The 23,088-nt window shown below is 39.4% G+C and overlaps 1 protein-coding gene and 1 long non-coding RNA gene across 12 annotated transcripts in view; both read left to right on the plus strand.

Annotated features, from left to right (window-relative positions):
• Positions 1–23,088, plus strand: part of celf5 (CUGBP Elav-like family member 5) — a 247,541-nt gene that overhangs the window by 65,450 nt on the left and 159,003 nt on the right. The window lies entirely within an intron of this gene.
• LOC111609718 lies at positions 18,705–20,898 on the plus strand. The gene is made up of 4 exons (XR_002753286.1): positions 18,705–18,793; positions 19,541–19,609; positions 19,724–20,199; positions 20,859–20,898. It is a non-coding gene; the product is annotated as an uncharacterized LOC111609718 (long non-coding RNA).

A 23,088-nucleotide genomic window follows, 5' to 3' on the forward strand; every position in this document is an offset into this window, starting at 1 on the left:
CTGCATTTCTTTTCTTGTAATGCAGGAAAACCTCACGTTCTTTCCATATATTTCTCTCCATGTGCAACTTTTTCTCATGAACCCCTTCTCTCTGCTACCCCAACATCCCCACAGTCACCCTGCATCCCCACTCCATCCTTGTCTTTCTTTCTCCCTCTCTCTCGGCCTGCCTCTCATCTTCTGCTCCACTCTTGCATCACGTTCTTTCAAACAGCTTGTGTTCAGCTCAACCCCAACTTCAAACATACATTTAAAAGAACCGAAACCATCTCATGTTAGGAAAAAAAAAGCCCCTGAGTATATTTGCCTAGCACTTGCCACTCTCTCTCCCTTTCCTCTCTTGCTCAGTCAGTTCAGCCCAGCGTCTGTCCCTCCCCATCCAAAATGCTGTTTGTTTATCATCATTGGAGCATTCTAGCTCCAGGTTGTTGCATCAGAATTAGCCGCCTGACTCACACAAACATATACATTCGGTACGTATGCGTGTGCAGCGGTGCTCCTGTTGGTTCATTTTTGATTTCACAGGGAGCTGGTTCGTGCCCACGGCTGATCCCAGAAGCCAGCTGTTGGCTGTAGATGGTTGCAACCTCACAGCATGGGAACCCAAAGGTAGCATACTCATCTCATCCACTTTCTGCACAGGACCAACTTGAAAGACTTTACTTTCTCACAGCAGGAATCTGATCCCTCCATCTATCCATCCCTGGCTCCTTCTCCCTGGTCGCTCCTGTTGCAGACTGTAATACAGGGCCTTTAAATAATTACACACAGAGGTCCACCAGAGCGGCTAAATGGGAAGCTGGGAAGCTCAGTAAAACTTACCCTTCCATGCACAGTGGCTCTTTCCTAACCTCAGAGCTGTTCCAAAACAGGCAAAGCTGTGATCATCCATAGGTCTGTTTGCCTGCTTGTTGAATCTAGGTGTGATGTAATCCATGAGTAAAAAAAACCCCATCTTTCTAGCAACAGACCAGCAGGCTTGAGATCCCCAGACATTGTCTTTTAGAGAAAATCTATCAGAAGAGGGCTTTCTTAATGGCAAGGTCTGAAAAATGGTGGCTGATCCTTGCCTAAGGCAAATCCGAGGTCGAATTTTTCTGCAGCTCAGTGTCATTTTATGAAGTGCAGGATCTACAAACTTTTTAGCTTTAAGTTTTGACAAAGTCAGATTCTAATCCAAGACAGATTTTGTACTGTCACTGTTTTGTTTACTTGTGTGTTGAAACTGCTGATTATAGCACAATTTTCAGTTGTTTATGTGGTGTAGAAACATGAGGCATGATAGATTTCTGAAAGATTTTGTCTTTAAAGCTCCATATGTAATTTTTATATATAAAAAATATGGTGCTTATGTATTTGCTGAAACTTTCACTATGTTGTAGTGTAGTATGAGACAGATAATCTGTGAAAAGATTAGCTACTCCTCCTCGTCCCTGAGCTGCTACATAGCAAACTGAAAAAGTCAACGCTCCCGGTCCAAAACAACCAGTTAGAGACAGGAGGAAGGTCTTAGTGCTGTCAATCATAGATGTAATTAGTTCAGGTTTTGCCTCGGAGTGTGCTAAAATGCTACCATAATGCTAAAGGCATAGCAATGGGGTAAGTGCCGACATACATTGACATGTATAAAAACAAAAGAAGTTAATATGTGGGATGCTGATAGGCTCAAAGTGAACTGAATTCTAAATTTTGACTGTAGCAGATTTTGTTTGTTTTCAATGGTGGAAATATTGTTTTTATATTTTTATTCTCATTTTTTTTACTTCACAAAAATCTGGCATTTTTAATGAGGGCTTTTGGATGTTTCATACCCATTTTATATAATGAAAGCAGTTACAGAGGCTCATTTGTTTGCTTCTCTGGTGAAGCAGCCAGAGAAACTGAACAAAGAAAGTTATACATTCACAAGTGCTCTCCCTTTTTTCATATCACCAACAAGCACAAACCAAACACCTTACTCCTCAAACTGCAGCTTCATGTGGAGGCACTTAAAGCAGAAAAAGTAACACTCGCCCACCAAACACTCCAAACTAAGACCATGTGGAATAGCTATATATGGCACAGGGCCGTTGCTCTATCAATAGTCAAGCTGCACTTTTCACCATCTCACCTGCCAAGTGTAGGTTGCTGTGGAAATGGGTGCTAGGATCTGGCTTCGTCTCAGCTCCTACTGATAAATATCCTTATGAAGGCGGCTGGTGGAGGGAGCCGAGCTCACAGCATGTGCTCTGTTGATGCAGATGGCTACTTTCGCTGGCGTATGGGTAGGGTTTATGTGCAAAGCCAATGCATATTTATGTGTTTAAAGCACATTTGTGGTGGGAGGCTCCTGTGGATTTAAAAACAAGAGTTTGACTCGGAGCCTAAGTGAGTGTCGGGGGGGTGTAAAGGGCATTGGCTTAGGAAGATGAGGATTTCTATTCATCTGGCTTTATGGCTTAAAATGCCTTCATTGTTTGTAAGTGGAACTTCAGAAATGTCCAAAATAAATAACTATAGACAGGAACTTTTACTTTAGTTTTATGGTTCCATACAATGAATTGAAAAATATGGAGTTAGATTTTGTAAGCAGTATAAAATATCACATTTTATTTTAACCTTAAGATGTAGCTTAGAAGTCTGTGGCGGGGCTCTTTTATGACTTGGACAAAAACAAAAACGTTAGGCCAGTGCTAGTTTACTTCTGATTTAGTTTATTGTGCTCATGATCTTCAGGTGAAAAAATGTTTGAAATGCTGAACATCCAGGCAATTTGAAAATCAAACAAAAATCAGGAGTACCATCATTCCAGCTCAAAATCCATCACCTTCAGCGTGACTTGTCAGGAGTCTAAACTCAGATTAACTCGTGGTGCAGAGCCCTCTTTTATAGCCACAGGCTCCGCCCACAAAAAGACAAAACCAAAAGAAAAGGAAAGAAAAAAAACAATTACTCCTAACTCAAGTAAACTCTTATCAAAGTATACACAAATAAATAAATAAAAAGTCCTCACACCGAACAAAAAGAAACCTTCAGAAAGGTTTAATAGAAAAAAACCACTCAATTAATAAGACGTTCGGATGACGTCATTACGTCGTCAGGTGACTCCCAACAGGCGTCACCTGATGTTCAAGCTTTGTTTGAACATCTGAACCGGGGAAATGTTTGACACTGAAAGTTACAAGCTAGGATGGATATGACAACTGAGGCAGAAGAACCGCGTGTGCACCCGCGACGAACCACGTCAGTTTGCGCTGAAAACAAAAAGTAAGTTCTGTCGGATATACGTATCTTTGCGTGCTTGTTTTGTCGGGACGGTAGGACTACGACGTCCCAGCTCGTGACGGCTCTTCCGTCACATCACTGTTTTAAAGAATGTAGTGTTTATATTAGGGGTACAACACTAAGTTAGTGGATATTAAGCATACACTTTCACAAGAGACTTGTTAAGTTTCTTGCTGTTGCTGATTTAAAGTTGCATTGGCAGAAGTTCTGTCAGTTGCTTTGTGGTATCCCCAGAAATTTACAATAATTTTGAATTTCCCTATGAAGTGCTGTTAGAATGACATTTTTGTGCTATTTTCACGTTTGTTTGATGTAACCTCCCAAAAACAACAAAACATTTGACTTTACAAAGCAGTCTGAGCAGTATAATTAAAAGGTGATGTTTTCCTGAGAGATTAATTACGAGGAGCTTATTGCAGTTTTTTTCAGAATTGCTTTGGTGTGTTTTTTTGTCTGATTAAATAAGTTGTCATACCTGTCATTTAAACCTCCCAAACATGTAGTACTTTATGCTCATCATTTTTTCCAACAATTTGCAATTTCAGAACCTGCATTTGTTGCTTACATACAGTTTTCTGCTGTTTTATAAAATTTACTTATATTTCTTCACATTAAGCTGCATATTATTTTACATTCACATGCTCCTGTTTAAAGTAAATGATTTTTGAAAATTGAGAACATTAACGGGCTGAACATGGGATCATTTCTCATGTCTTTGTTGCTTTTGTATTCATCGTTTTTCGTGTTTTTCATATTTGTTCAAAGCAGTTTAGTGTTGCTTCAGTGGTTCATGTAAAATGATGCTTCGCTGCATCTTTTGTCTACAAGCAGTAAAATAACTCAGACGCTTCTTCCTGTTTCTTTCCCTCTCTGTGGCATTATTTGTCCCACCGACTGGAGCGCAAAGTGACCAATCTGTGCACACTTTGAGACTGATCTGGGCGCATATATCTATTTGAGCAAACCGTAATTTGAGGCATGTGCGTTTCTCTCTCGCAATAAACGTTCTGGCATGCGCCCAGCCAACTCTCACACCGCACCACAGGGAAACTGGAAACAGGGATTTATCTTTTCCTTAACCAGAAATGTCACATTTGTATTAATTATATTAACATGCTTTACATACTTTTATTTAAATATGCCCTTATCATAAATGTTATAATTGCTATGATTTTTCACAAGCCAGATATTTTGGTGGCCCCAGGCACTGGGTGACCAACGTGCCATGCATCATGTGTGTGGGGGGAGCTATGGCACTGCCAGCCACCACATTATCTACTCCTTTTTGATTTATGTATGTGATGTAATGTTCATGTCCTCATAGTTGTTTGAAAAATATCCCAGCAGACCGGTAATTAGCTGATCAGCTATATTGATACATCAGGCAGGGTGCAGCGATTAAAATTTAGTGTAGTGATGCAGATGTTGTTCAGCTGAGAAAGAAATATGCACAGATAGTGGTTCCTGCTGTGCAGTCTGGTTCTGACCCAAGTGATTTCTTTTGTATACTGATATCTGGCCCAGGATGAACTCTGGCTCTTTACCCTAAGTCTGTGCAGGGTAAGAATATTTGCTCCAAATTTACTAAATAGTTCATGGCGCTTCTGCTGCGTCAACTTTCTCCAGAATCCCTGCGGTCACTCTGTTCTTGACCCATTGTTAGCCTTTCTCCACTTGGAGGACAGAATCACTTTTCCACAATCCCGCTTTTTATTACAGGTGTGCTAAATAACTATTACTGGAAATAACTTCACAAACTGTTATTTCAAAAAATATAAAAATATCCCATTGGGATTAAAGCAAGTAACTAAGCACACTTCAGTGGTACTGTTCTTGGTTGTCACTCTTAATTTAGAGTAAGTAAAATACCTCTTTAGGATCTCATAATAAATGTGCCAAGCTGCAATCAAGGTCTTTTAAGCACTTAATATAGTAAAACCACAAAGGAGCTTGCAGACTTTGATTGCAGTGGTATAATAATGGAGTGCGTACTACTCCCTCAGTACTTCCGTATTGACCATGCAGTGTATACAGTACAAGGCCACAACTAATCAAATTCTCTCCCTTTTTCTCTCCCCTTTGCCATTGCCTGTGGTGCATTTCCAACATCAGGTAAGAAATTGTTTTATCATTCCACCAATCAATAGTAATATGGCCCATAGCTAGCCTCTCTACAGCACCGTCTGCAGCCATAGATTTAGATGTGTGCAAATGGCAGAAGTGATTTTTTACTCCAGACACCAACAATATTATCAGAGCCCGGGTGGAGTAGCACAATAAATCTACCTCTTCTTCTTTGTTTGGATCTTTTATCAAGACTGATACTTCCTATGTAATGAAAGCTATTTGGCAAGAGCTGTCACTATGTGCTGATCTGGGAGGGAACAAAAGATGCTGTGGTTCATGGTGAACACAGCTCAGTGCTGGGCTCAGGGCTGCTGTGTTGCTGCTGCCTCTGTTGGGTCCCGCAGCACTCAGCACTCCTGTGACAGCTCACCCCCCCACTATATGACAAATTGTGGGGCACAAAGCAGGCTAACTGGGAGGTAATGCCTGTTTGTCCATTAGTAGGCCAGGTCACCGTATTAGGACCAGACTTTGGCTTTTTTTGTTTCTGATTTCAGGGCTGATGGAGCCCTCTCATTTTCATTCACAAAAGCTGCTTTTGTTCAAAAACGGATGCAAATTCACCACTAATGTAAATACAATGTTTACTTTGTCTTTCTACTCATCTTTCGCAACATCTTTCGTTTGTCCGATATCTTTCAATGGATAAAAACATTGGCTTTCCCAAGAGAGACAAATATAATAGGTAGCTGTTTTTTTCTAATATTATATCAAAGTTGGGCTTTAAGAGGGAATGTTGACTCAAATCAAACATGGCAAATTATATATTCACAAAAAATGTCAATAGCACTGTCTCGCTGTTGAACAGGCTGTCACATTTTGTAAGTGATGTGCAACTTGTCGCCTTAGTAACACATCTTGAGCTACAGTATTAAAAACACCCCACCGAACAGTGATTCAGTTCTTGTGAAATCTTTTTATGTATCACTGTTTGGTTGCAAGATTACCAGCTTTTGCAAATTCAATGAGTGAGAATTTACAGTATCATCAGGTACATTATTCATACTGTAGACCTGTACGCTTTCATGCTGAATGTCACGGTACAGACATTACTTAGGAAGCATTTGTGAACTTTTATTGCCTTGTGTACGGCAACAACAGAATACTAATTCATGCAGATAGTTTCAATAAAGGCTGAACTGCATAAAGCATTTTGATTTAGCTCTAATGGCTGAACTTGGGGTTCGCTATGCAACATGTTGAGGTAAATGTTCTAATATATGGAACATGAGACATGCCATAGATTCATTTGTTAGGCCCAGTGAGCGGACTACAAGAGAGATTACAATAAATAAATGTTTTTTTTTCTTTCCATGTTTAGTTCATATTCTCTTTTATCAACAGTTGGCAACATTGTAAGTCCTCTCTATAGACTCTCCTTGCAGTCAGCTGGCAAGCTAAGCCTAGACACTATCCATCTTTTCTGTCCCTTATTTGCTCAGTTTCAGCCCTCCCCCACTCCAAGAGCTTTTTTATTGTAGTCACTCACACTCTTTCTCTCTCTATCCTAACTAAGGGCTCTCAAAGGGCCACAGCCAAACTGCTGGCCCTGTCTGTCTATTAATAAATGGCATTAACTACCAGGCCCTTCAGGGACTATTCATTTTAAAGATGAACTACCTTAAAGTACAACACAATGCCATCTCATTTTTACTGCTTTCTCATTACTGCTCAGGGCGGCTCAAGACTCATCACTGACCCTCCTTTTCCCACCCCCTTATCCAACCATCCTCCTATCTTTTCATACCACTGTAACCTCTAGTTTCCTACAACAGCCACGTCATTCGTTTGTAAATCAATCACAGATGCTGGAAAAACGAAAATAACCTTTTTTAAAAAAAATAATAATGATAATAATACAGATTTTTGGCTGTGGAAAATTTCCATGACGGCTTTAGTTTGACATTTGACTTGTCAGAGCCTCAATTCTCAACTCTTCAAAATGCAGTTATAGCAAATGACATGTTTTATGCTTTTTCAAAATGACCATAATAATCAAGTTTATTGTGAGTGGCATAATATGCAGGACCATGGCTGTGTCGTTCCTTGCAATTACGGTTATAGGGGGAGCAGCCTGTATCTGCACAAAAAGCTGCTCTGGCCAATTTACTGTGATCCATGACAATAGGCTTTTGCTGCCTTCATAAATTGTGAACAAGATAACATATAGAGCACATTCTTCACTCCCATTATAGTCAGTCATACATTATTGGGTTTCATTTCCACTAATTCATTGATTTTCTCCAATCATTATCAAAGAGAAAATTAAAAATCTGAAGTTAAGAAAATATATATTATCAATAGATGAGAATCATTTGCAGTACATTGTTTTGACAGCTTTATTTTTACTATAAACCATTTTTGTTTTGCTTCATAAAAGATGAATTCAGACGTGTGGAGGAATGGTGCTCACTTTCCTCCTGTGTCTGAATGTCAAAATATTTGTCCCGGGATTGTTTCAGAATCCTGGCAAACGGGCGAAGCTAAGGTTTGAAGTTGTAGAGGAACAGCCTCATTATACTCAACAAGCCTGCACAGTTATTCTGTATGAAGTGGAGATAAAAGCAAGAGAAAAGCTGAGAGCAAGAAGAAATAAAGAACACGGAGGGGGGAAAAAATGAATGAGGTTGAAATAAAAGATGGAGCTTGAAGGAATAGAAGTCTGGAAAGAAAAGGGGGCTGGATCAAAGGGAAAAAGGGGAAGGAGGGAGGGAAGGAAGGGAAGTACCATGCATTTCTAAAAAAAGAAGCAAAACATAAAATGAAGGAGATCAAATTAGAGCAAGAGATAGGGACTCTACCGGTGTGACTGGTTTATCAGCTGAGCTTAATGGTTTAAAGTCTCTGTCTCCCATTCTTTCTGTCTGAAGTCCCAAAGACAATTTCAAATTACTTCACGCTGATATGGTTAACGTTAATTAAAAGCTGAATGCTCTAGACCGTATTGTGTGCTCATGTTTGAAGGATCATTTCGATTTCTCTTTATTCTTTTCTTTCTCCTTTATTGGGGCCCTGACATATCTGAGTATGTTTTACTGTATGTACAGTATGCATTTTTGTACATATTAGAAATGGAAAAATCCATTTTTCATGGCTGCCCATCATTGCAGGGTCTCTGTAGGGGTAAGGAGGGATTTATCTGCAGGGGTCATTGGGCAGCAGGGGCAGTGCACCCTGAACAGGTCTCAAGTTCATCCCAGCTATATTGAAATTGCATTTCAAAAATCTACTTCACATATTAGTCTGCTGCCTGTATCCAATGGGTTAAGGTTTGATTTGACCATCTATTTAAGGTCCCGTGTTTCAAATGCTTTTATCATTATCATTGTAGCAACCAAAAAGTAAGATTGTGGCATCTGAATTTTCTGGGAAAATTTGTTCACTTATGTTTAATGCTGACACTACATTCAGTTAACAGCACTGTGGTCAAATTTATTTATTTTTTCTGATCACATTATTATAAACCACAAAATATCGGGGCATTTTCAGGGTATTTCATTATTATTAAAAAATAAAAAGAAACTATTGAGATCTCCATTCTCAACGCAGCATTCCCAGCCTTTTTTGCATCGATATGCACTAAACTTCAAAGATATGCACATATTTTCCCTTTTCCTATTACTAAAAAAGCATTTATTGTATATTCTTCTTTCCCCATGTGATATCTTTTGGAACAGGTACATGTGTGTTTGCAACAGGTAAAGAAACTGTGTTCACACACTTTGGCCACCTTGGTTTGGTCACTCCCTGTCTGAGCTAGAGATTCACCAATGAAGGATTTTGAGGCAAATTTCTTATCAAAGATTTCTATAGCCCTGAGAAGCAGATGGCCATTTCTCTTTATAAAATATAAATAAGAAGACAATATTGTTTCTACTTTGTCATAGATGTAATTCTCAACTGTTAAATGTTAATGATATAATAAAACAATAACTGGCAAAGGTTACAGAGTTGCCTCTCTCCTAGCAATCCAGACAGAGAGGCACAATCTATTTTTACTTTAATCTGCTCAGTTGTAGGACTAAAAAAAGTAAAATAAAAATATAAATGATCAATTCATATAATCTTGATTCCTTCACCAGGTGTACAGATGTAGCTCTCTGGCTATTTTATTTTTAAAATAAGATGTACAATTATTTGCCGTATCCAAATACTTCCCAAAACAGGGGGAAAAGTCTTTTTTTTTTAAGTGGTTAAATCATTCACTTATTTACTGAAACCAAAAGAGCCTTTCCATCATAAGCAATTGTTAACATGATGTAGGTGAGAGAAAGTAGTTGCTCTTTGAAAATAAAGATAAAACAGAGCAGTTCTTTGCAGAAGTCTCACCCCCTTATTAAACTGCAGTAGAAAATAGTTTCCTTTTCAAGAAGCTTACTTCTCTTGACTTAGTTTTTAAAAACTTTGCTGGAACTGAAAAATAGCTGACAGAGATTTATTCTATCACTAACAACTAGCAAACTGAAGACTGATGTTGGAATGGCACATTCATTGATTTGAAAAAATTGTGCTTATCATTACAGAGCAAATGCAGAATAGGCTCCTTTCGGTCAGAGTAGATTTTTCTGTTCATCTCTTGCCCTTCTATGTCTCACTAGGAAGCAAGAACATACTGACTTTTTATGACGCATACTCTACCCTAAGATACATTAAACAAACATGCTTTAAAGGAGGATTCATTGAAGGAACACACAGACCCATGTTTTTCCTCACTGAGTTTTGGACTTCTTCAAAGACCTTTCTCCCGCTGCTTCATTTCTTTTCAGTTTTATCTATATGTTTCAAAAGACAAATGCCTGATTCTGAGTCAAGAAAAGGATCACTCAGCTTTTTCACTGACATGCACCAGTCACAGTTTCTCTAATTGGTCATCTGGTGTCACCTTACCTCTCACTAAACAGTTTATACATGGTGAGTGTACATGTATAACTGATATGTTATCCTACATGTATTCTAGCTTTGTAGTTCCCAGATGTGACAAAGATTAATGAGGAAAAAACCAAAACAAAATAGGCCAAAAATATTTAGCACACTCTGGGATTGCTGTTGCTGTATAATACTGGGCTGTTTTTTACTACGCATATATGTGTAGCCAAAGTGAAAGCTGTGTTTGGAGCTTTCATCCATAAGGGATGATTTGACACTACTAAAAGCTTTCCCGACACACAACTGCAACTACAGCTACGGTAGCTGCCTGTCTTGACATTCTATCATGTTCGTATCCCAATGCATTGAATATGCAATCAAATCGCTACCCTAGTAGATGAAATGGCATCCAGTTGACTCTCATATCTTCCACATGCGTGACGTGAAGATTCCTCATAGTCTGTGTGCATCGGTGTGTGTGTGTGTGTGAGATGAGCAGGTTGTATGAACCCCTGGGATCTGCTCTGTGATGAAACATTCAAGAGGAGTTGCCAGAGGAGTGTATTCAACACAAGGTTGTAAAATGAAGCTCTGCAGAAGCAATCTCCACTCACGGAGAACTATTACCTTCATTACCCCTGTAGCTCCGTGCATCAAAGTTTGAATTTTGTTTAAAATAAATGATATATCATCATTCTTCAGTAATGGGAGGGTCATAACAGTTATTTGCATAGTTTATGTATTCTTGCTGCCTGCGCAGGATGCTAGCAGAAAGCATTTTGAGATTTTTTTTTTAATATGTTCAGTGCCCACATTAAATTAAGATAAACCGTTTGCATTAATTGTACAGTATCTTTGCAAAATCCAGTGATTAATGCTATTGTTTGCTGATTCAGTCCTTGCTCTGATTTATGAGCACTTTTACAGCTGATAATTTTTGGCATATGCATTGTTCATTGTGAGGCACTGTGCAAGAAATTATTTATACAGCATTTGTGTTTGTGTGAACACAGGCTGCACACGTGGCGAGCAGAGATCGAAGGTCCACGAATGTGTGATTTGAAGAGAGTGAGGCGGCATTTGTTTAGCTAATCAGACAAATGAGTGTCATAAAGGAAGCTGGAGGCTTCATGGGGAAACCGCTGAGTGGAGTCCTGTCCTTTGGGAATAGGCAAATTCAGATGCCACATAGCATTTCAGCAACTAAATGTTGACTGATAAAAAAAGTTTTGACTGACCAAGGTTACTAGGGCAAGGTGAAGCCCACTGAGCAGGGTCACATTTACTTTTCCTGCAGTTTAGGTGCATCTCTGTATTGAAACTGGGGATTAAAACTGCATTCTGTATAGCAAAGCGTCACTGGTAAATGTATTAACATAATTTTCCCTAAAGACCCTGCTGTTGAAGAGCTACGTGAATATTTGACATTCCTGGATTGTGCCAATATCAGCAAAACAGAATAGTATTTTGTAGTCAATTCTGATGGTGCAGTAGTTTTTGTACTCTTCAAATACACGATCAATGGTGTCCTCCAGACCGTCATACCGAAATACTAAACAATGGTTATCACAATTTGATACAAAGGTTTTCAAGCAATCTGCTGGATTGTTTATTTCAGCTGCTTAGTCAGGCATAGCAACAATGCAACGGAGAGTGTTGCAAATATGTACTTGGGGAACTGCCAGCATGTTGTGGGCATTAATAAGTTATAAACTCTACCATCATGGCAGGTCCTGCTTTAAATCTGTGACACAGTCTATGGAAATTTGCATGGGCCAAACCTCACCAATGAGCTTTTACTGCTGCTTTCATGCTCAACATTTAGTGTCCAGACATCCTGTGAACTGCACAACCATCCAAGCCAATGTTTTGAACATGCACAAAACTTTTTTTTTTTTTAGGGGTGAAGACATTTGGTGTATGTAAGTAACTGGGAAGTTTCCCTTTCCATCACAAATGATACCAGTTGTCAAAAAGAAACAAAAGAGTGTGTGCTTAGTCAAAATACCAGACATGATGATATATATTGCATGCAATAGGTGTTGGGATATCTCTGCGTTTTCAGGTGGTAAACCTATTATCTACACATTTTGGAGCATAAGAATCACTGGTGTCGGCCTTCTGCGTGGCGCACACACCAAATCCCCAAGGAAAGGAGCAGGTTAATCAGAGATGTTGCTCTGAATTACAGCTTCACAGCCTGTCACACCCACCTTTCTCACCGTGGCTCGCCTTGGCCTGCCATCCTCTGTGGCGTCTCGGCGCAAAGTCGCTCAGCAGTAATGGAGATAACTGCCGTGTAATAGACTTTTTTTTTGTCGTATCCACTGGTGTCAAAGCAGTGTTGGCTCTTTGTGACATGGCTATTGATTCCTGATTGGGCCTGCTCACTAGGGAGGGTAGGGAGATGGGGAGAGAGATGGAAGGGCATCTTCAGGTTTGCTCGGAGAGAAAGGCTAGAGGGTAAAGAGCAGGCCACCACAGAGTTTGGTATCGTCCAGAAAGTAAATGACTCATGATTAGAAAGATCCCATATTCTGTCATGCATCACATCCCACAAAGGGTCAGAGCTCAGGTTGCTATTACAGGGTCTTCATTACCACAATTAGGCAGAGGTGCCGTTGGGTGTCTTAATGGGTGACAGCTCATCCAATTTCCCTCTGTGTATCCTATTTACCACCAAATGATTGGGGAAAAACAGACTCCATTAGACAGCCCATTCTGAAAACACTGTGCTGGTGCTGCCATGTTCACTGCCAAAAAATAACCCTAAAAAATGACAGCAATAAAGAACACAAGAGCCACAAATTTGCTGCCGGAAAACAGTACAGTCACTTCCCTTTTTCTTTATTTGGACATTTGGATGGCAAAAAGTTTCAGAGACAATAGAGTTGACTAAATAAAAAAATAAATGAAAGGAGCTAAGCCTAATCTAATACTCTATGTGAAAGCCTGTCAAGGGAACGGGGGCTCAGGGGGAAATATTGTGCATGTGAAAGGCCATAGGAGGATTAGAGTAAAAGGCCAGACAGGCAGAGAGAGAGGGAAACATAATAAAGGCTGTGCAGCTGTTCAAAAGATGACAAGGGAGGACAAAACACAAGGGGAGGGAAAGGAAGAAGAAAGAAATGAGTGAGATGTTGCAGGAGGACTAAAGGGTGTTTTTCTAGGTATTAAAGAGAATGTTTTAATGTAAGGTTTTGTTGAAAGACTATAAGCAGTTAACACCTTCTGGCTGATCACTCTTTTGGTCTCCAGTTTGCATGAATTTAGAGACTGAATCCAACAGTCAATCCAAGATAGACCAAGGTGGACTTCTCTTACCTTAAAACAACTCCAATTTGAAAATGATTTTATAGTACGAGCTTAAAGATTTAACCATATTGACATCTTGTACAGTATTATTGAAAATTATATAATTGTTGGCTACAGTTACTATTAGTTGCAGCTTTAACGCAATTTTATTGTAACATACGCGTCTGCTGCATTGACACTTTTAGCAAATTAGACATTTGTAAAATGGCTATAGGCAAAAATCCTCAAATTATTTTAGAAACTTAAGTTTTACTCAGACTCTGAGGTACTGCATTTGAAGGACAATAAAAAAAACCCTTAATTTTTAGTGTTGCCGTTATCAGACATGAAGATGATTTTTAAAATTGGCAATAGCTGAAATTTTATCATGCTAACCCTCAAAAGCAGAATTTAGTTAATCTGTAGAACCTTTAAATAGTTATGAATACATTGGGCAGTTATTTGCTCAGAAACTGTACAACATGTAATGTTTTAAGTACACCTCCTAGCTCTTCACTGTAAATATTTCCTCACTTCAAATGTCATAGCGATTTGAAAGGCCCATAAAATAGAATTTGTGTGGACTGCAATGATGTTTGTGAGATGGGACTTGTTTTAAGAAGGTAAAAAGCCTGCTTTGTTCTCAGTCAAGGAAAACTAAATATTAAGTCCATTAAACAGAACAGATTGGATATGGCCGATCATTTCCAAAAGGCTCAAGTAGGAGCACATTCAACTTATCTTAATTTAGAGCGGATTCAATCTGAACAACGAAGAAAGCATGAGCAGACAAGCACACACAAAAAAATACGTCACATAGAGGCGGCCATGTTCTTCCTGTTCATGTAAATGAACAGGAAGGTTGAGCTTCCTTTTGTTGGAAAACATAACTCAATTCACCTTGCACTTGATTACTTTTAATGCACCAGTTGTGGTCTTGAGCTGTGGCTTCAGAACAGAACCTCTTTTCCATTGTGGGGGCTCTAAATACTTGTTAATGCCCAGGAGGGCATAATGGTGCTAAAGAGGTGAAGCAAGCCAATCAGTAAGTAAAGCACCTTTTGATTTAACACTGTTTCAGAGTGAACAGAAGCATGGGACTGCCACGCATTCAACTTGGTCTGATGCCTATGCTAGACAGGTTTGGTGAAAAAGAGCTGCCCTCCTGATGACCCTTCCCCTCTTCACAAAGGTAGAATTAATATGCAGCAGCAGTATTTCTTCTGTTCTCTTTAGCACCTAATCAGACTTTATTCAGATTTGCACAGCTGTAGTTTATGTATAATGCAGCATTAATTGCTTCTTCAGTAGTCATTAATAAAGGGCTGACTGGCCTTTGAATAGGCGATGATGCAGAAGCGTGATGAGGTATGCCAGCGACAGAGGGCAAGAAACATAGCCTGTCATCTCCTACAATCTATATCCTTGAAATTGTTATTTATTTCCTCATTATGGGATGTGTTATGATGTCAGAGAGGACAATGGAGTGAAACGCTGTAATAGCATTCGCAGCTGACTTTCAGTTTTGAAAGTTTCCAAGGCTCGCAGGAGGCCCCAAGTGCTCTCTGTAGAGAGTTCTATTGAAATATTTGTTTGCACGGCTCAGTGGCATTTAATCTCCCATTGTTCATCAGTTTCCGCTTGATTTATTTCTTCACCTTCGCCTATTTATTGAATTTAATTACACCTCAAATCCCAATGCAAACCTGCTGCCGTTAAGGGCTGAGGGAGGCAGAGATGGAGAGAGGGAAAAGAGGAGGGGGCGGGAAGCAAGATAAACCGTGACTCAGAGGAATCAAACAAATAACCACCTCCTTCCAAAGGTGTGCAATATGTGCTTTCTTTTAATTCAAGAAAATTTATGTGAAGACAAACACACACACGCACGCCCCCACACACTCATAAATTAGATGTGGAGGTCAGTATATCAGCCTGAGAACAGCTCAGTTAGACACACATCCCCTAAAATCCCGGCAAATGATCTGCAGGTTGTCTGCAGACTCACTAACCACATAAAATATCAACCAGTTAATTAGGCAGTAATTGTGTGCCATGCAGTGGGCCATAAAGAGGCCAGCGTAAAAATGGCTTGGAAGGAGCGACAGTGAGGCATGTGCTGTAGCATCAATCCATTTCAGGGCAACGATGTGGATGGGGGGTTGCATATGTTTCTTTTTTGAAGGGACAGCAAACTGCAAAGATTACTATGGTCTCCTTCAGAAACTTCACCCTTTCCCTTTGTATACATTTTCCTGTTTTGGTTCATCAGATTGGTTTTATTTGGCTTCATCATATTCACCACTTTTTCAATGAGTTATTGCTCAACGGTTCTATTTCAACCTAAATTATGTTCAACTAAACATATATCTCAGTACAATGACTGACGGCATACTGCTTTACTCTACCATAACAACCGCTGTCTATCTGAATGTGAAGCGGTGGGATTATTTAACTTTGTTGTTTCCTTAAGTGTAGATTGGAGTAGTCAGTGATTCTCAACTGGTCTGGCTTTCGTAGCCACATTTTACCTGAATGACCCAGATAAAATTTTTAAATCTCCACAATTTATTGGATAAAAAGATGCTGCAGTTTGAAACTGAGATTGTTGAATATACAGTAAGCTACCCCCCCCCCCCCCCCCCCACACACACACACACGTTTAATGAATAAACGAAAAACACCAGCAGGCAGAGATGCCAGAGAGGGAATTATTTCCTTTTACTCTCAGCTGCATTTTGATCACAACCAAAGCACTTCAGCCTTTTCATAACAGATACAACAGTCCTTTTATGCGCAGATATAAAATAATGAAGCCGAGCTACTGGGAATAACTTTCAAAAAGACTCAAAATATATAGCTCCAGCTGTGTACCCACTTACTAAATATTACAAACAATGTCCTATTAAAGCTACAATATTCTGGCGCCTATTAGGGTCACTTTTGGGTCCAACCCACCAGTTGAAAATAGCTGCAGGTGCATGCTGGGGCAAGCTGGTATGAACAGGCTCTGTAATCGTATGTCAGCCAGGTGATCATATTTGGCGGGGGATGCAGCGGTTCAAGACTAAACATTTTTAGGGTTTGTAAGTCAGCTTAATGACCAGACCACATATTTCGTAAAAAAAACTGCTCTAAATGACCACTCAGTATTTAATAAAATCTGGCTATTCCAGTCCACATTGGCCTGCTCCACAGATCACTTCCAAGTAGTTTTGCTGTCTTTCTGCACACAAGACGCAAACATATTGCTGCAATTGTACAGAATACACCTTTAAAGAATAACACTGGTTGCAAATATGTTAGTAGAGTGGGGGAAAAAACTAGAATGATACAGATGTACTGTTCAGACTGATGGAGATTCTTAGATTAGCTCCATCTGTATATGATGTCCCCACATGCACACTGTTATCCCTTGCTGTATTTTCTACAGCTAAATACCACAAAATGCCCAGTAAAACTACCATAAGACATCTTTACAAGTAGTTACTGTAATTTGCATTGCATTATGGGTATAGTACATAGTATTACAGTAACTTACTGTATGTTTTGAATTTGCAGTAATTTACTGTTTACACATTACAGTAGTGGTACTGTACTTATAATATACAGTAAGAATTATATTTGATTCCCAACGGTCATCATACACTGTTAGCCTTTGCTGTATTTTTTACAGTTAAATACCACAAAATGCCCAGTAAAACTACCATAAATAGGGTGACCATATTTTCAGTTGGGAAAACCAGGACACGTTGTAGCGAGGGGAGGGGAGGGGGGGGGGGGGGTCTGAAAGCGGGGAAACTCTTTTGTAAATAGTAGGTAAACATACATTTGCGCTTTCGTATGTTGTTGGCGTACTGACAGCCACGCTATCTATCTTCTGATTAAGAACAGGGCTGCCCGCACTGACGCGGCTCAGGGATTACGTCACACGCAGGGCCGTGCGCAGTGCCCTAGTGCCTGTAAATATAATGGTCCAATCAAGGTAATTTAAAAAACAGGACATTTCCTCACTTTCTAAAAAAACCCCGGGACGCCCGGGACAGGACGTGAAATACGGACATGTCCCTGGAAATACGTACGTTTGGTCACCCTACCATAAGACATCTTTACAAGTAGTTATTGTAGTTTGCATTGCATTATGGGTATAGTACGTAGTATTACAGTAACTTACTGTATGTTTTGAAGTTGCAGTAATTTACTGTTTACACATTACAGTAGTGGTACTGTACTTATAATATACAGTAAGAATTATATTTGATTTCCAACCGTCACCATAGCTGCTTCATCGTGGTTCCCTGTTTCTGTATTTTTACTCCTTTAGTGGTTAACATATTTTTAAGGCAGAAAGAGAGCATGTACTTTTGTTTTTTTCACATCCTAGCTAACATTAACATGCAGTTTATCTAGCTACGTCATCAAGCGTGGCTTCGCTTCCGACTGTTTTCTGATGACGTTTGTTTTAAACTCCGAAGCTTTTTCTCTCCAAGTGCAAGTGCAGCTCTGTCTCCGTGCTGTGGGCTCACACTGCTTCAGCTCTTCAAGACAGGTAAAAAACCACTTCTTAGAAAACTGTTTGAAGCCAAAGCCTAGTCTGGAAATGTACATTTTAGATGGAGTTAACGTAGCTTATAGCATCATGCTATAAGTTAGCATTATAGCATGAGCTGGTTTGTGCTGGTTAGCCTGGTAAAATAACGTTACCTTTACGTTACTAACTCTGGTGTTTTATATAACTGGCATATTGCAACGTTATAAGTTACGTGTCTGTAAATGAGGTGAAAGATAGGAAAATATGGTGGTGTTATTTTTTGAGCTGGTTCGGAATTAACGTTAGCTAAGGTGCTAATTTTACCGTTGAAGGTTTTAGCTTGACTTTTGCCGCTTAATCTTCCTCGGGCGGCTTTAGGTTGAGATGAGCTCAGTGCATGAGTGTCTGTTAGCATTGTTGCTACATCCTTTGTGGAACAATATAACCTTAACTGATAATTGATCCCCCCCTTCTCTTTTTTTTTTTACATCTAATGACTGTTCATTTGTTTAAACCATGATCTTGCAAATGTTAAAAGTGCAGATTAGCTACGTAGGTCAGCAAGGATGAATTTCTAACATTGTTCCTTTTTTTTTCTTTTCTTCAGATGACTTTTTTTTTTTAACTCCCAAGCTTTTTCCCTCCAAGTGGCTGTGCAGTTCTGTCCTGCTGACTGCTAACATAGCTTCATCTCTTCAAAAGACAAGACAACAGGTAAAAAGACAGCTCTTCAAACATATTTGAATCCACAAAATAGTCTGGAAATGTAGAGGAGCAGCTAACCTAATCTATAACTTTGAGCTTGCTACAGCTGGTTAGCTTGCAAAAGTACCATTACATCTCCAACATAGTGTATAAGAGTCTGTAAATGAGGACAAAGGTGAAAAAAATTAAAGTAGTTTCTGTTATTTTTTGAGTTTGTTCAGCCACAGTGGCAGGTGGACAAAAAAGTTAATTTCCAACCCTGGTTACATATAAGGACTGTTCACATGTTTAAACCATGCTCCTGCAAATTTAAAGTTAAGTCAGTACTAACAGGTGCAACTATGTACAGGTGTAAATTCTGCAGCATTTGTACTTCAGAATTTACAGAATTTTGTAGTCATGTGAAGAAACATCAACACACAGCTAATTATCGGTTTACATGTGGAATAGAGCAATGTCCTGCTTCCTTCAGAACATTTTCTGCATTCAGGTCCCACATGCACAGGAGTCACCGCCATAGCAGAAGTCAGACTGAACACTTGTGGAATGTAATGCTTTAAAAAATGCATTTAGCCCCACAAACTGTCATTCACATCCGCTGTTTCAGAGTGGTAGCAGGATGTAGGGGTAAAGTCTAGTCTAGTCTCCGGGATGAGGTTCTCAAAAACCTGTTGTAATCTGGGTGAACTGGCCCTTTAAATATAAATTACTACCAGTAATTCATATTTAAGAGAGTATTCCTTTTATGTTTTAAAGGTATCTTCCACCAAGATGTCTGTTGAAATGGAAATGACCTTACCCACTACACCAAGGGTAATCATCATGGTATGAGGAATATTTTCTATCACTATAATTTTTTCGTAGCAATGTATGTAATTGTTATGGTAGTCTGTACTTTTACTCACTAGCGTTAGCCTGACAAGGGTTTGTCTATTTTAGGAAATAGCTCGATGTCTGCAACCCGGTGGATGGTCAGTATGGAGGAGAAGGTATTTTTCCAGCCTGAGCAACTACATGACTTTGCCAGCGTCCTTGCTGTCTTTCTTGGGTCATATTCTGTCTTCAATCTGGAGTATCAGGAGTCAGCATCCACCACGCTGGAGATGATACAACGGCAAGTACTCTACACCAAGCCATTTATGAATTAAATTTAATGACAGTTTGACTGATGATGAAGAACCATAGCTGATTGCTGTATTGTACGTCTTCATTAAAAAATACAATTAATATATTTTATTTCTGTTAAAAGATTCCTTGTGAGGATCAATCCAGATGTTGGTACCAAATGCACAGCCAAAGTTGGTACAAGCCGCAAGACGGGAAGTCTTGTCAAGAGGAAAGTAGTCAGTGTCAACTCCCAGATCACCACCTTCTTCCAACAACTTGCTGAATTTGAATGGAGGACTTCCAACTAGGTAAGTATTTTACCAAATGTAAATGTTTATTATTTTGTTGTCTTTTCCTCCTATCTTGCATGCTCTGACTTTACTTTAGCCTTTTTAATATGATTTTAATGATTATTTATAAATGGCATGTGATTCCTACACAATAGCCCTTTAGAGTAGCCTGCATCTTTTCTGTGTCCGTGGTAAAAAGTGGATGTCGCTGCATCTCTTAATAAATCACAGAAATGTATAAGTGTGTAGTCGTTTAAGTGTGGTGTATTTTTATACTATGCAGTTTTCAGTTTATTAGGCACACCTTTGCAGTAATCCGTCAGCACCAACAAAATGACTAAAAAGATTGTTGTACTTCATTGTCCCCTTGGGGACATTTGTAGTACGCAATCTTTTGAATTACTGAAGACTGACTGACTGCTTTTGCCATAAACAATCCAAAAACCTGAAGTGAAGCCAGTCCTGCTCATTCTTTATGCAGCTTCTATTATCACTTCAGTCCAATTGATTTTTTTTTATCAACAAATTATCAACTTAATGCTACTTTATGACAAAGATTTTATGCATGTGAACATTGTCACTCCAGCTAAATTTGTCAACTTCCTGTCGATTTGAAAACGTAGATAACTTCCTGACCATCTCATGACCTCCCACATTGTCTGTCTTGTTCTTTACAGTTCAGCTTCCACAAGATGGATCCCACTGATTTTGTTTGACAAATGGAATAAAAGTTCTTCTGATGTAGGAAATGTGTTCTATGGTTTTGTTGTTTTACAGCACATTATATTGTATTGTGACATTGTTTTTTATGACATTGCGAATATGTAAATGGATTTTATTTCTACAAATCTGCTGAAAATAAATACCTGTTATTCACAGTACTTGGACTAAAATTTCTTTTATGAAATTTTTTGGTTTATGGTAAAGTATTCTTATCTTAAAGAAATGTAAACTTTAATTTACAGTAAAACTCTGACATTATGTTGTGAAACAAGTTTACAGTAGACCAGCTTTACTATAAAATACAATTACTGTATTATACTATAAACTACATTTACAGTAATGCAGTTATAACTGTAAAGCACACTCACAGTAAAAATTAACTGTGAAATATCATAACAGTAAAGGTACTGTAGAATGGTAATTACAGTAACTTACTGGCAACACTTGCCAGTAAGAGTACTGTAGAATGGTAATTACAGTAACTTACTGGCAACACTTGCCAGTAAGAGTACTGTAGAATGGTAATTACAGTAACTTACTGGCAACACTGTTGCCAGTAAGGGTACTGTAGAATGGTAATTACAGTAACTTGCTGGCAACAGTGTTGCCAGTAAGTTACTGTAAAATTACAATAAAAGGTCTAACAGTGCATGTGTGCTGCTTAAAAACATGTGTATGGTAGCCTTTAAAACAACATTACGAACAAATACAATACAGTGATCATGTTTCATGTTGCAAACTCTACCTATATTGCTTTGGTTTGATTTAACAAAAAAAGGTGTAGTTAAGAGCTTTACAACTATCTGACGACTGACAAACTTGTGTTTAGCTTCAATGCACAGTGCACAAAACTTTCAGAAAGGCTTTGGACATATTTGTTGAATATAGCAGAAAGCAACACTGTAATGACACAGCAAGACTTTGAACGGACTGCCAGATTAATCATGTTGTTTCCTCTGGTGCTTCTAAGAGTGTGAACAATGTCGAAATGTTTTACATGTTAGAGAAGAGATGTGCATGACGCTTTCCATCTTGGATATGTAAATGGGTTATTTCATTGATTTGTATCTGTCTGTTGAAGCCGAATTAAAGTCTCTACAGACAGAACATGCACATTGTACCCTCCTCTGACATCCCACTGTGTGTATTTAGGAATCTCCATGTGCTTCGTCTCTGAGGTGGGTTAGATATGTTCTGTCTGCCACTATGTTTTTGTATGTGTGCCTGAGCCAAAGGGTTGTGTGCGTAATTGTGAGTCAGAGCTGTGCGTCGCCATGCTGCAGGGCCAGCAGTGCACAGCGGCAACGCAGAGATGTGACAGTGATGGCTCTGTAGCCCCGGGCCTCAGCTAGGAGGCCTGAGACACACCCACGCTACTGACCTTCACTGTCACCACTGCAGCACATACACACATACGCATACACTTGCAATGCAAAGACATGTGCATGAGCACACTATTCAGAGAGTAGTCCAAATTGCATGCTGTGGACACACTGGCACATACATACAAACAAGCATTCAGATAGTTTTCCACCTACACTACACGCCTGTTCCCCTCTGTTTTCCACTTCTCTCTGTGAGTCAGAGCTTATCGGGCAGGGCACAATGATTCACCAGCACTGTGAGTAAGCTGCTTTCTGCATCCAGCTCTGTCTCTCAGACCAACTCCATGGACTCATTCTTCATTATCATCCATACTCACCCTCCTCACCCCAACCATATCCCCGCTTGCCTTGCTCTGCACGCTCCCCTTTCTAAGCCTCTGCTTCTGTTTTCACACCATGCACACAGTCTTTTTTTTCTCCCCTTTTTCTTCAATTTGTTCTGTTTTGTGTCTGAACATTAAAAATGATGCCCGCAGCAGCAAGAGCGAGGGCAATGATGAGGAGGAAGAAGACGTATGATTTAAGGATGCTGCACTTGGGTCTACACAAGGTTATAATGACTCTCCTTGGCCTCCTGGCTTTCACATAAATATTTATGCCTGGGGTGGTGAGCCTACAGGACATCATGTTCTTTGCTTGGTTCCTCTGTCAAATCAGTTGTCAAGCTGAAGCACAGTGTGCATAAGTATGCATAAGGCAGATGGGGAAAATTATAAATTTAACTACAGCTACAGCCATGCACTTGTGAACTCGTGTGGTTTCAGACTTTCTGAAGTCTCACAGTTCCTGCCTACACTGT

Source organism: Xiphophorus maculatus, chromosome 9 (genome assembly GCF_002775205.1).
Source record: "Xiphophorus maculatus strain JP 163 A chromosome 9, X_maculatus-5.0-male, whole genome shotgun sequence".
NCBI lineage: Eukaryota > Metazoa > Chordata > Actinopteri > Cyprinodontiformes > Poeciliidae > Xiphophorus > Xiphophorus maculatus.